Below are 13,976 nucleotides of genomic sequence, written 5' to 3' on the forward strand. Positions count from 1 at the left end.
GCTTTGAGGCCTAACAAAAACAGGGAAAGGTTGGAAAAAGAATCTTCAGGTTAGAGAAAATATTTACAAATTAATGACGTTTTTTTTAAAACAATTTAATAAAAGCAGTTTTATTTTGCTGGAAATGCATATTTGAAAAGAAAGATGCAGAAAGCAGGAAAAAGAATGGAAGCAAGATGGCGGCTACTCATCTCAGTTCAGAACGATAAGACCCGCCCACACACGCACCGATTGGTCGACCGTCAGGTCACCAAAGCGTAGGATTGGTCAATCGTCCCATCACTCGAACGTAGGAGGGCCCGGCCGCACGTGCCAGCAACCCGGCATACGATTGGTCGACCTCGAGGTCGCTCTGTCGCTAATGAGCGGATAATGAGATGCTAATGAGCGGAATGTTGAAGGTTTTTCGGATACTGCGGGCGCGATTTTCGTCCGGCCGAAACGTAAATACGCTTACCAGCGTTTTGGAAAGGTAAGCTTTCTTTCGACGTAACGCACACGTAGGTACGCTCTATAACTTTCGAGCGCATAGCCGGACAGACGCACACATGAGGACAGACAAACAGAAGGACAGACAGAGAAAAGGACAGACAGACAGGAGGACATACAGACAGAAAGAAGTATCCGTTTATATATATAGATAGATGATAGATGAAGCACCTTGAGGTGCAATGGTGGAGTTTGTGACGTCAAATTAAAAGGCGGCAATTTGGAAACACGCTGGCGTCTCAATTTCTTTTTGCACAAAATTGAACAGGAATCTTTCAAGATGGACTATTATATTTTCTGCATCACAATAAAACATATCTTGTTATAAATGCTGGCTCATTAGCTCCCCAGTGTCAGAGGAAGGATGGTCTGATCTCCGCATTTATTTCATGTAAGACCCAAACACAGGGTAATCATTCAGAATCACCTCACAGATTGACACAGATATAAACAAAGTGGGAGATACAGATAGCAATGGGACACATGGCGGAATACACAAGAGAACTGGAGAAATACAAAACGGCCTGAGGCTCCAGAAGACAGTGACCGGTAGCTGATAGACATCAGTGAGTGGAGGCAAACACATGGATTGAGTTTCGGCCCCAGGGCTTAGCTGGTCATAAGCATCTGTCTAATTATAACAGGTAGCTCCTGGGTTCGACTCCCAGCGGGGCCTTTTTTTTCTTAATGAAATTCTTCCCGTGTGAAATAGCTACAGTCCTTTTAAATATAACTGCGGCTGCTTTAGTTACCATTCTGGATGAAGGCTCCAGGCGCTGCAGGTCGGGCTCGAATTCCACTGCTTCCTAATTTCTGGCGGTGCTCATTTTGGCCTTCACCAGAAATCCATCTTTTCTAAGCAATGCCGTGCGTTACTTTGTTGTGATCAGAGCAAAGTTCCAGCAGTTGATGTGTGGCACTGTGAGCCTATAGTGTTTAGTACTCTGCGTTGTGGCAGCCACACCCTTGGTTCGAATCTGAATTACCGCGCTGATTTTTCTTCCTTCCACAATCTTTCTTTTACTTTACTCCTTCAATTTCACTGTAACTTTCCTGCGGTATTACCTTAATCTAATTTTCACTTTCTCCTACTTAAACCGCTAAGTGTGCTCCTCTAAAACTGCTGTTCCTGGGGCACATGCCCCATTCGCCCCAATCTGAGTTGGTGCTTTGAAACCACTTAATACATTTAGACCCGCAGGACCGCTCGACAGTCAAGCTCTGCGAAAGCAGGGCCGGCCTTTGGAACCAAAGCAGCCCGATTGTACAAGAAAATTGAATTGGAAATCAAGTGAACTGTGGAGGCTAACTGAAGAACTGGGTTTTATTTACCTGGTAGTTGGCTCTTTTCCCTGAACACTTGAGTAGCGTGAGCGATGGGAAGCACTACATAGCCGCTGATGAAGGGAGAAATATGCAATTTTGGCAAACTTGTTATCAAAAAGGATAAGGGACGCTCAGGAGTTATCAAGGAGAGTAATGGACACTGCGGGTGCACCAGACAGTGGAAGAGACGCTCTGGATGTAGCAGACAGTTTAAGGGATGCTCCGGATTTACCAGACAGTGTAACGGACGCTCCGGATGTATCAGATAGGGTACGGGACGCTCCAGATGTACCAGACAGGGTAAGTTACCCTCCCGGTGTACCAGACAGTGTAAGGGATGCTAGGGATGTATCAGGTAGGGTAAGCGGCGCTCCATCAGTACCAGACACGGTAAGGGATGCTCAAGAAATTCTAGAGCGGGTAATGCACTCACAGGGCTTATCGGACAGGGGAAGTGCCGCTCAGGCGTTATCAGAGAGGCTGATGGATGCAGAGTTATTACTTTCTAAAGCTCATATTTTCAAAGTATCAATAAAAGCAAAAGTTGAATGCGAATGTAACAGATGGTCTGCCGTGTCCCACGTGGGGGCAATGAGAAGGTAGAATGGGGCCGGACTGGACAATTGAAGCGCTCAGAAATACATTTAAAACTGACACAGATTCCCCTAACCAATACATTAATAAATAATACAGATACATCTAAATACATTTGTAACGAACAGGTGTAAAAGCGTTTACATGTAACACAATAGCAACTCACAAATACATTTGTATCTAATATCGCCAAACACAAATTTACTTAGAACCATCAGAGGCGATTGTTTGCTAAATAAATTACTTTAATTGATTGTCTTTAAAGCCATGATATTTACATGGCAGTTTGCATTGACCTTCCTCCAAAGCCGCTGGAGATTGTTGGAGAATGATTTGGGCCCTGATCGATTGTTTGTTAGGCCGATTGGCACAAGTTTTGAGCGCAAGTCCAATATTACAAGTCGACGATAAAAAGGGGCTCACGCGGGACCGTTCGAAAATTTCAATCTACAATCCCCAAAGCGAGATTCACACCCCTAGACTTAAGAGCCACTCTGTCTAGAATACAGACCCAAAAATGAAATGGATTTGTCATGTATTGTCCATTGCATTTTGACTGATTCAGGTAAGCAGAGTATTGGAGACAGCAGTTTTACATTCCCAATGATCTGCCACGTGTGCCCGCAGTTCCATTCCCGTTCCAGGCCCTCTTTTTACCGTCGGTGACTTGCCCGGAATGTGCTTGGAGAAGTGTTAGAATCGCAGCACAGCCCTTCCCACTGTCGCTTCCTCTAATCTCCGTCCAGGATTTTCACCAGTGCAAGATTCATCAGCTTGAGCTACTGTTTAATTTGTTCTCGGCATTAACTGTGCTGATCCTTTAACTTGTCCCACGACACGGTATCTCCAAATTTGTCGATTGCATCTCGAGGGCATTTTTCATATGTAAACCTGTAACATCTGCTACAGGAGAAAGATTCAATTTCAGCGGTTCCAACAACAATGAGTCGATCGATATCAACCTCGACCATCCTCACCTACATGCTACCGATGCAAATCTCTGCGTTCATCTGTTTCAGTGATATCTTGTTTCGCAGCGATGGGCAGTTTACGCTCTCTGAGGCTGCAATCGCTGCTGTCTGCCGGCAGCGGGCGCTTGGAGAGAGCGGGGCCGGACAGGTGGCCTGAACTTCGCTGCTGTCACGGGCCTCACTCACTCCGGGAGCTGGGGAACAGCAAACAAACTCATGGGTTTGTTGCCGCGTCTGAAATGCGGCTCCGAACTGTTGCTATAATGATCCTGTAATGATCTCTCACACTTTCGGTGTCTCCCGACAATGGCCTGTGAAGAAAAGCCCGCGAAAGTGAGTTTAAATACTCACTGAACCTCCGGTCTCACCGTTCTCGACACTGGCCTGTGAATAAAAGACCGCGAAAGTTAGTTTAAATACTCACTGAACCTTCACTCTCACCGCTCCCGACAAACTCAATTTCATTTCAATTCAATTCAAATCGCTTTATTGGCATGACAAGTTACATCTTATATTGCCAAAGCATCGGAAAACATTCATGTTTGTTCACAAAAATACAGATCTATCCATACAGTGTATAAACAGATATATCCCTGAGTGATATATCCCTGAGTGTATAAATATACTTTCATATAATTTATATATACTCTTTTCTTATATTTAGTGGTTGTCCCTCTGTTTATGGCAAGCTGTAACATAGAGTGCCGCTAGTGTTACGCAATTTCTCTCTTCCCCTAGTAGGTATGGGAGTTTTTGGTCGTCATTCAAATTTCTAAATTCCGGGCATATTTTTGTGAATTTTGTGTAGAAATTCTCCCTTATGCCTTGATATTTTCTACACGCTGTGAGGAAGTGCATCTCTGTCTCCACCACTCCCTGACTGCAGTGAGAGCATATCCTGTCCTCTCTTGGTAGCCAGGTTTGCCTGTGTCTACCTTTTTCGATCGCCAGGCTATGTTCACTAAGTCTGTACATTGTCAAGGTTTTTCTCAGTTTGCTATCCTTTACCATGGTCAGGTAATCAGCCATGTTGTATTGTCTGTTTAGGGCCAAGTAGCAATTGAGTTTGCTTTGGGTTTTTGTTGTTTCTGTCCAATATGACAGATATTTTTCCTTTTGCTTAGCGACGATTGTGTTGGGTCGAATTCTTTGTGTTACACTGTCACTGTCCTGGGGCTCCCTATCACCATATCCCTTGATGCCCTGACTAGGCAGAAATCTATCGACTTCTGCTTTGAATATACCCAATGACTGAGCCTCCACACCCCTCTGGGGTAAAGATTTCCAAAGATTCACCTTCCACTGTCTGAAGAAATGTCTTCACATCTCAGTCCTGAATGGCCTACCCTTTATCCTGAGACTGTGGCCCCTGGTTCTAGACTCCCCAGCCAAGGGAAACATCCTCCCAGCATCTACCCTATCAAGCCCTGTAATAATTGTGTATGCTTCAATGAGATCTCCTCTCATTCTTCGGAATTCAAGAGAATACAGGCCTAGTTTACTCAATCTACTCTTATACGACAGTCCTGCCATCTCAGGAATTAATCTCATAAAACGTCGTTGCTCTCCCTCTGTGACAATTACACCCTTCCTTAGGAAAGGAGACCAAAATTGTACACAGTACTCCAGGTGTGGCCTCACCAAGGGCCTATATAATTGGAGTAAGACTTCTTTACTCCTTTACTCAAATCCTCTTGTAATGAAGGCCAGCATACCATTTGCCTTGCTAGTGGTTTGCTGCACTTGCACATTCACATGCAGTGACCCATATACAAGGACACCCAAGTCCCTTTTAACCATCTGCATTCCCCAATTTTTCACCATTTAGGAAATACTCTGCCATTCTGTTTTTTCTACCAAAGTGGATAACATCACATTTATCCACATTATATTCCATCTGCCATGTTCTCGCCCACTCACTGAGCATGTCGAGATCCCCTTGAAGTTGCTTCACATCCTTTTCACAACAGACACTGCCACCTAGCTTTGTATCATCAGCAAATTTTTAAATGATACATTTAATTCCCTCATCCAAATCATTGATATAGATTGTGAATAGCTGGGGCCCGAGCACCGATCCTCGTGGTGCCCCACTATTCACAACCTGCCATCCTGAAAAAGACCCGCTCATTCCTACTCTTTGTTTTCTGTCTGTTAACCAGTCTAAAGCCCGTGTAGATTGGTGTTCGCTCTCAGCTTCTCCCATCGATGTGAAAATGAAACAGGAGGAGGCGAGGATTGCCCCAAACAGCAGAGCTGGGCACTGACTCTATTTCTATTGCTGCAGGAGATGTTCTGTTCCTCTAAAGATTCCTCTCACCATTAAAACGCCTGTTTTAACTCACAGTCATTAAATGGGTGGTTTTATTATATTTTGGAGAGTTTCCTTCAAATAGATTTCAATAAATCTGCAAGAAGACGAGGTTAGGACTGGAACTGATAAGATGTCGATCACACAGTTAACATCAAAGACAGGCTCCTTGTCCAATGAGGCAGGAAACCGCGAAAAAGGAGGATGGAAATGAAGCAAGGAGGGATGAATCTGAGAAAGGGGGAAGGAGCTCTCGATTCCATCTTCTGTCCATTAGAGCTGTGTGAAATATTTCTTTGAGAAAGTGGGAGAATTTTAACAAACAGGGAGAGAAAACATTGTCTAAGTTGGGGATTAACATTTTCAGGCCACGTATCTTCCAACTGGATTAACAGTCCTGAGACTTTAACGACTCACCAACCTCGATCTAACATTATCCAAAAGGAGGCATCCAAAAATCCCTTTTATTTCAGTATTTCTGTTTCCAAACCGTATAAACCACCTTTAATAAAGTCCCTTTACCACATGTCCTGCCCGTGCTCACAGATTGAGAATGTGGAAAATGTGGAGCAGGCTTCTGGAAGCAAACGGATTTACATATTGACCTCACAGCTTCGGCACTTCTGGGAATGAACTCCTGCTTTAAAGAATATAATTGCCGCTTTCTTACGATATACTGAACACAGGCTGATTTTCTGGTGGTTATTAGTTGAAGACTTGTGGAATGTCTCCAGGCCGAGGAAAGTGATTCTATTAAAATGTTAGAGCGTGTGGGATTTGAATCCAGTACCTCTTGCATTTTAATTGATGTGAATTCCCAAAACATGAACCACACTCCTAGAGCAAAGAGCTGCTAATCTTGCACTGCGTGCTTAATCTCGGCCATGATAATTTCGCATATTAAAGCAGATATTTTAGATCAGAGACAGCGTGAAATCTCATATATTGCTCAAATGCATCAATGTGTGAATATGACATTAAATGTGTTTCAATACAGTGGGGGGATTTAAAGCAGATTCGGGCCCAGTGGCTTCCAAGGTGATGTTAACTGTGACTGTCTTGCCTCCCTCTCCCCTGCTGCCGGTTTTTAAACCTTGTTTTAAATCTGCTGCTCTGCTGGGCCAGTGCATTCCACAGTCTCACAACCCTTTCTACAAATACCCTTTCAGTGCTTTACTTCTCTGTTTATTAGTTATGAATCATATTGAGGTGCAATGGTGGCGTTTGTGACGTCAGATTAAAAGGCAGCCTATTGGAAACACGTTGGGGTCACAGTTACTTTTGCACAGAATTGAAACTGAATCTTTCAAGATGGAATATTGTATTTGCTGCATCACAATAAACAATATCTTGTTGTAACTGTTGGCTTAATAGTTCTCCAGTGTCTGAGGAAGAATTGTCTGATACCCTCACTTATTCATATAAGACACAAACATAGGATAATCATTCAGAATCACCTCACAGATTGACACTGAGGTAAATTAAGTGGGAGATACAGACAGCAATGGGACACATGGCGGAATGGACAAGAGAGCTGGAGAAATAAGAAACGGCCTGAGAGTCCAGAAGACAGTGACTGGTAGCTGCTAGACATCAGTAAGTGGAGGCGCGCAATTGTGTCAGCATTTGGCCCCGTGGCTTAGCTGGTTAAAGCGTCTGTCTAGTAAACAGAAGATCCTGGGTTCGATTCCCAGCGGAGCCTTTCTTAATGAATCTCTAGGGGTGAGTTTCTTTTAATGTGAAAAGGCTCAAATTCTTTTAAATGTAACTGTGGCTGCACTAGTTCCCATTCTGCATGAAGGTCCAAGTCGTTGCGAGGCCTGGGTCGAATTTCACCGCTTCTGAATTTCTGGCTGTGCTAATTTTGGCCTCTTCACCAAAACTCCTTGTTCCCTATGCAGTGCAGTGCGTTACTTGGTTGTGGTCAAAGCAAGCATCAGTAGTTGATGTGTGGTGCCGTGATTGTGTGGTGATTAATACTCTGCGTTTTGGCCGCAGCAACTTCGGTTCGAAACCGCAACATAACGCAGATGTTTTCTTCCTTCCACAACCAATAGCTTTCCTTTCCCCCTTCCATTTCATTGTAATTTTCCTGCGGTATTACCTGAATCCAACATTCACTTTCAGCCTCTTAAACCGCTAAGTGTGCTCTGCTACCACGGCTCTTCCTGGGCCACATGTCCCATACGCCCCAATCTGAGTTGGTGCTTTGAAACCAGTCGATACATTTAGACCTGCGGGACTCCCCTCTCGACAGGCAAGCTCTGCGAAAGCAGGGCCGGCCTTTGGAACCAATGCAGCCCGATTGTACAAGAAAATTCCTTGGCAAATGAAGCTTTAAACTTTTCAAACAAATCGTTTTATTAACATAATAATACAAGTTTTACAGAGAGAGACTTGTACAACCTCAGTGGTGCAACTCAAGACTCAGAATGGTCAATTCTTCTGCTTCGGGAGTGGGAGAGATGAATTATCTGTTAGTGTCCTCCTTGTTGTTTATCTGGTCAGTCTTCCAGATCTCCACTCCGTTTGTCTGTCTCCTGGCCTGTCTCCTGGAATGTGTTCTGTTTTTCACTTTAGAATGGCTGCTCCTGTACCATTGCTGCTGACAGAAACCAGCCTTCCAGTGACTTTCCATTCTCTCTCTCCCATGGTTACACAGACTGATGCTCCCGGGCAGCACCGAGTGTATGCGAAGGTTCCTCAGAGACTATCGAGGCCTCCTTATCTGGAGCTTCCAGACAATCTGCAGAAAACTTTTGGAATTCGGTCAGCAAACCTTCTTGAAGTAAGTGATCCAGGTCTCTCGGCAATACTTTAGTTTCCTTAAAACCGGCATTGAAAATTCCAAAATCCTCCCAGAGGGAGCAGGTTGAAGAAAATAAATTATTTGAAGTAATTAATTACAATAATGAGAGAACCCGCTGCGAGCAAAGCTCGAGCCTCCGTGGGGAAACCCCATTGGATTTCAAGTCCAACGCCTTAACCACTCGGCCATCGCAGCCACGAAAATATCTGCTCCAAGAAATTAAATTCTCAAATCGCTGACGCTGTTTATTATTGGCGATGACGGTTTCATCATATTTAATTTGCTGCAAATTTAGCAAGTCCAGAAGAATCGCAGCGATCATTTCAATAAAAGAAAACTTCCGATATTTAACGGTATGTAAGATGTTGAGAACAGTGTGGAATATTCTGCAGGGTAATGAAAATAAACAGCAGAATCTTTGTGTTCTGCTCCCACATGACACAGATCAGCCACAGCCTCTGCTCCCTGCCCGCCGGCTGCAGAAACCTTGTCTCCAGATTACAAACTGATTCTAGGTCGGAGATAAATATTCAGGGTAGAGCCTAAACACAGCGGGTGGGATCAAATAACAAAGCAGTTATTTTAGACCAGAGACAGCAGTAAATGTCCTATATTGCTCACATGCATCAATGTGTGAATCTGACATTAAATGGGTTAAAGTACTGTGGGGGGATTTAAAGTAGATTCGGGGCCAATAGTTTCCACGTTGATCTTTTCTGTGTCTCTCTTGCCTCCATCCCCTTCCTCCCACAGGCTGCCGGTTTTTAAACCTTGTTTTAAATCTGCTGCTTGCTGGGCCAGTGCATTTTACAGTCTCACAACCCTTTCTACAAATACTAGTTCACTGCTTGATTTCTCTGTGTATTAGTTATGAATCACCTTGCGGTGAAATGGTGGCGTCTGTGACGTCAAATTAAAAAGCGGCCTATTGGAAACACGTTGGGATCACAGTTTTTTGCACAGAATTGAACCTATATAATGCAAAATGGAACAATGTAATTGGTGCATCACAATAAACAATATATTGTTGTAACTGTTGGCTCATTAGTTCCCCAGTGTCAGAGGAAGAATTGTCTGACCCCTCATTTATTTCATGTAAGACACAGATTCTTTTAGAATCAACCCATAGATTGAAACTGAAATAAACACAGTGAGATACAGACAACATCGGAATAGACAGGAGAGATGGATCAATACAAAACAGCCTCAGGCTCCAAGAGGCAGTGACAGGTAGCGACTAGATATCAGTGAGAGGAGGGAGAATAGTTGCAGCCTGATTGGGTTCCGTGGCTTAGCTGGGTTCAGCGCTTATCTCGCGAACAGGCGATCCTGGGTTCGACTCCCAGCGCGGTTTTTTTGTCCTAATGAATCGCCAGGGGTGCGTTTCTGCTCGTGTGAAATGGCTTCAATCCTTTTAAATGTAACTGCGGCTGCACTAGTTCCCATTCTGGATTACGGCTCCTGTCGCTGTGGGACGTGGGTCGAATTTCACCGCTGTCAAAATTTCTGTCAGTACTGATTTTGGCATCTTCACCAAAAATCTATCTTTTCTAAGCAGCGCCATTCGTGAATTGGCTGTGGTTAGGGCAGCGCTGGAGCAGCTGATGTGTGACGCCAGGATCGTATAATGGTCTAGTACTCCGCAATGTGGCCATAGCAACCTCGGTTCACATCCAAATCACGGTATAGCTCGCCTTATATCTACTGTTCTCTGTAGCACCTACTGATAGAACACAGCGAAAAATCAATCTTCACTACATCAAACTGCATTTTTTTTATTGATGGTGAGAACCTATTTACTCCTTCAAACCCCGCGCTCTCACATGCCTGAGCTTGATGCTCCATAATTCAAACCGGCCTCTTCGCCAAGCTTTTTCTTCCGCCCACTATCTGTAGCCCTCCTTTAGTTTCCTCCTTCCGTTTCTTTGTCACTTTCGTGCGGCATTACCTTAATCTAACATTCACTTTCACCTATTTACACCGTTAAGTTTGCTCTGCTACCACCGCTGTCCCTGGCGGCACATGTCCCATTCGCAGCAATCTGAATTGATGCTTTGAAACAAGTCGATACATTTAGACCTGGGGGATGCTCGACAGACAAGCATTTAGAAAGCAGGGCTGGCCTTTGGAAGCAAAATACCCGGATTGCACGATAAATTTTCTTGGCCTAATGGATAAGGTGTCTGACGTTGTTGCTAATCATAATCAGGATTGCTGTCAGTCACGGATTATTCTATGTCTGCTTAAAACGGGTTTGCTCACAATCTTGCTTTGGTGTTTCACAGTTGCGAGAAATCCCCGGTTCAAATCCCGGACGAACCCCGCTAAATTTTAGACAAAACGCAGCTTCTTACAGCCGATCGACATTGCAGAAAACATAAATACTTTCCATTACAAACATGAGATTTCGTGTCATTTTGCCCATATATTTCAAAATCATAGAGCTTCACTGAAGCAACTGAAAACAAACCAACTGAGAAAAGTTAAAGTCTCCTAGGTGTATTCTGCTCAGTGTCTCATTGGACGCCTTGCACCCATGTTCGATTCCGGCCAATGCAGGTACTTTACATTTTGCTTTCTGCACCCATGAGCTCGCCTGAATTGGGATAAACTTACATTCAGCGTCAATCTTCTTGAAACACCCTCTGCCCTGAATATTGGTCAGTCCTGCTTTCTCTGGCGCTGAAAGGATGTGAGAAGCTGCCTTGTGATTTGGTCCTATGTGTGCCGAATTCAAACCGTACAGGGTTCTGTACTGGCCGGGAATTAAACCGGTGTGACCAGCCTGCCTGGTCTGATTAAAAGGGGTGCACACCTCATCTTTCGATCAGGCACATTACTGCCTTCCTGAATTAATGGAATGCCTTTTGCTTACAGAAGCTGATTCTACATTTTCACCATTGTCGATCTGGGTGCACGGGCAGGACAAGCGGTAAAGCGGTCTTTCTTGTGGAGTATTTCTGTTTGGATGCAAAAAGCAGGAAATGGAATGGCTGAGTTGTTGTAGCCGGGAGACGAGAGGTTAAGACGATGGAATGTTAATCCATTGGGCTTATTTATTGTGTTGAATGTTTGATGCTGATAAACCTTCCCAGCATTTGACTGAATCTTACATAAAATTAGCTTTACATTCTAATCTCCTCCAAACCACTGCTCTTGACCCCTTCATTGTTCATATCTTGTTAAAATTAACACGGACCATTGGAATTCTTCTCCTTCTCCAATAAAGGTTAAACAGAGATCGGGAATCGGAGATCTTTATTCCTTCTTCCTTCAGTTCATTCGGCTGGAGTGAAATGACGGAGATAAAAAAAGATGACATCCAAACAGAAACAATGTGCACGAAAGTCCTCTTCACCACAAGTCCTGCCCGTTACACCCGGATCCACAACGTTGAAAATGTTCAGTCAGCTTCTGGAACAAAAGGAATTTAGATATTTCCGTTACATGAGGTCAGTGATTGTTAGAAATGGTCAGGTGTAAAACAGGTCCGATCCAGGATGGAACCCAGTGTGCAAACCGACCGCGGAAGACAGGAAACTACAATTTTCTGATAGCATTATAATACACATTAAAGTTAAACACCTTATCCATTTTGTAATGCGGTTATTATTATCTGATTTCTTATTGTTCGTGAAATGCCACTGAATTAACTGACATGCAGAATCGCTTTAACTCCACGTGTTCGTCTCGGCTCATCCTTGGGCTGAGTGGCGAGTGGTGAAAACAAATTCTGCAACTAAATCATGAATATTCTTCAAGGGTGGGAAACTGCCCCCTACACTTCCTGTCACACAAGTGGCCCCAGTCCCATTCCACTTTCATGATGCTTAATCCCCTCTGAGCTGGACTGACGAACCATTTTCAAGAAGGAGGCTCATCGTTTGCTCAGCAGAAAAGTCAATCTGCTGGAGGTCCAGCTCTGCCAGACTGCATGTTCTTTCAGACAGCTTTCCAACTGGACACAGGCATCCAACTGCCGTGCGAGCATTGCTGACTAGTTCAAGTCAACAACATTAGAGTCTCTTTACAAAACTGGTTTTGAATCTACGACCTGTATTATCAAATAAGATTTTGCAAAATTAATAGCTCAGCATTGTCGTCCGTCTCCGCATCCTCATATAATACACTCTAGAATAGTCAACTGTATTGAAAATGTTGCGTTATTTTACTGTGACAGCGAATAATCATTTGAGTGAAGACATTGGCCAAGAAGATTCACCATTTCTTGTCCTACATACGTGGCTGGAGAGATGGTGCAGGAGGGAGGGCTTTAGATTCCTGAGGCATTGGGACCATTTCTGGGGAAGGTGGGACCTGTACAAGCTGAACGGGTTACACCTCAAGAGAGCCAGAACCAATATTCTCGTCGGGACGTTTGCTAGTGCTGTTGGGCAGTGTTTAATCTAGCTTGGCAGGGGAATGGGCACCAGATTATAGGAGCAGTAAAGAGGAATAAGATGCATAAAAGAGTGAGTGTGTTGGATAGTACTAGAGAAGAAAGTAGTACTAGAGGCGGAAGTAGTACAATATTACATAGGAGCAGTCTAAGAAAGATTACGAAAAATTAAAAAATGGCTTTAGAATGCATGTACATAAAAGCACAAAGTGTGGTGAATAAAGTTGGTGAGCAACAAGCACAATTAGCCGTGTGGCAATAGGCTGTGGCAATAACCGAAACGCGGCTTAAAAATGGTAAGGACTTGGCATTTAATATTCAAGGGTACAATGTGTTCAGAAAAGATATGGAAGGAAAAATGTTAGGTGTAGTGGCAGTGCTGATTAAGGAAGATACTGTAGTGTTGGACAGGGAATATGTTCTTGAGGGGAGAAGGACAGAATCCATTTGGTTAGAGTTGAGGAGTAAAAAGGGTATGATCACCCTATTGGGGGTATTCTGCAGGCCCCCAAATAGTGAGAGGGTGGCAGAGGAGCAAATCTGCAGGGAAATCGCAGAGATATGCAAGAGCTATAGAGTGGTCATACTGGGGGACTTTAATCACCCAAATTTCGATTGGGATAATGCTAGAGTTAAGGGAAAGGAAGAGGAGGAAGTTCTGAAATGTTTTGAGGAAAATATCCTTGACCAGTATGTTCTTGACCCAAGTAGGAAGGAGGCTTTGTTGGATCTGATGCTGGAGAATGAGGTGTGCCAGGTTGAAGAGTGTCTGTGGGAGAACACTTGTGTACTAGTGATCATTGTATCATAAGATTTAGATTAGCAATGGAGAGGAGCAAGGAACAATCTACAGTGGAACTTCTAAACTGGAATAGGGCTAACTTCAATGGGAAGCGGAAGGATCCAGCCAGATTAAAATGGAACCAAAGGATGACTGGAAAAACTGTAATGGAACAATGGGTGATCTTTAAGGAGGAGATGTTCCAAGTACAGGCTAGGCACATTTCAACAAGAGGGAAGGGTAAGGCAACTAAATCAAGGGCTCCTTGGATGACGAGGGAGATAGAGAAAATGATG

General features: G+C 43.9%; 1 long non-coding RNA gene and 1 other non-coding gene across 2 annotated transcripts in view; both read left to right on the forward strand.

Moving 5' to 3' along the window:
* LOC147093198 (uncharacterized) overlaps positions 1–13,976 on the forward strand; it is a 369,734-nt gene that overhangs the window by 244,127 nt on the left and 111,631 nt on the right. The gene's annotated exons all lie outside the window — the stretch shown is intronic.
* trnat-agu (transfer RNA threonine (anticodon AGU)) lies at positions 7,320–7,393 on the forward strand. The gene has a single exon. It is a non-coding gene; the product is annotated as a tRNA-Thr (tRNA).

This window comes from Somniosus microcephalus, unplaced genomic scaffold (genome assembly GCF_052327205.1).
Source record: "Somniosus microcephalus isolate GS21.2 unplaced genomic scaffold, FLI_Smic_1.0 unresolved_chr1, whole genome shotgun sequence".
In the NCBI taxonomy this organism is placed as follows: domain Eukaryota; kingdom Metazoa; phylum Chordata; class Chondrichthyes; order Squaliformes; family Somniosidae; genus Somniosus; species Somniosus microcephalus.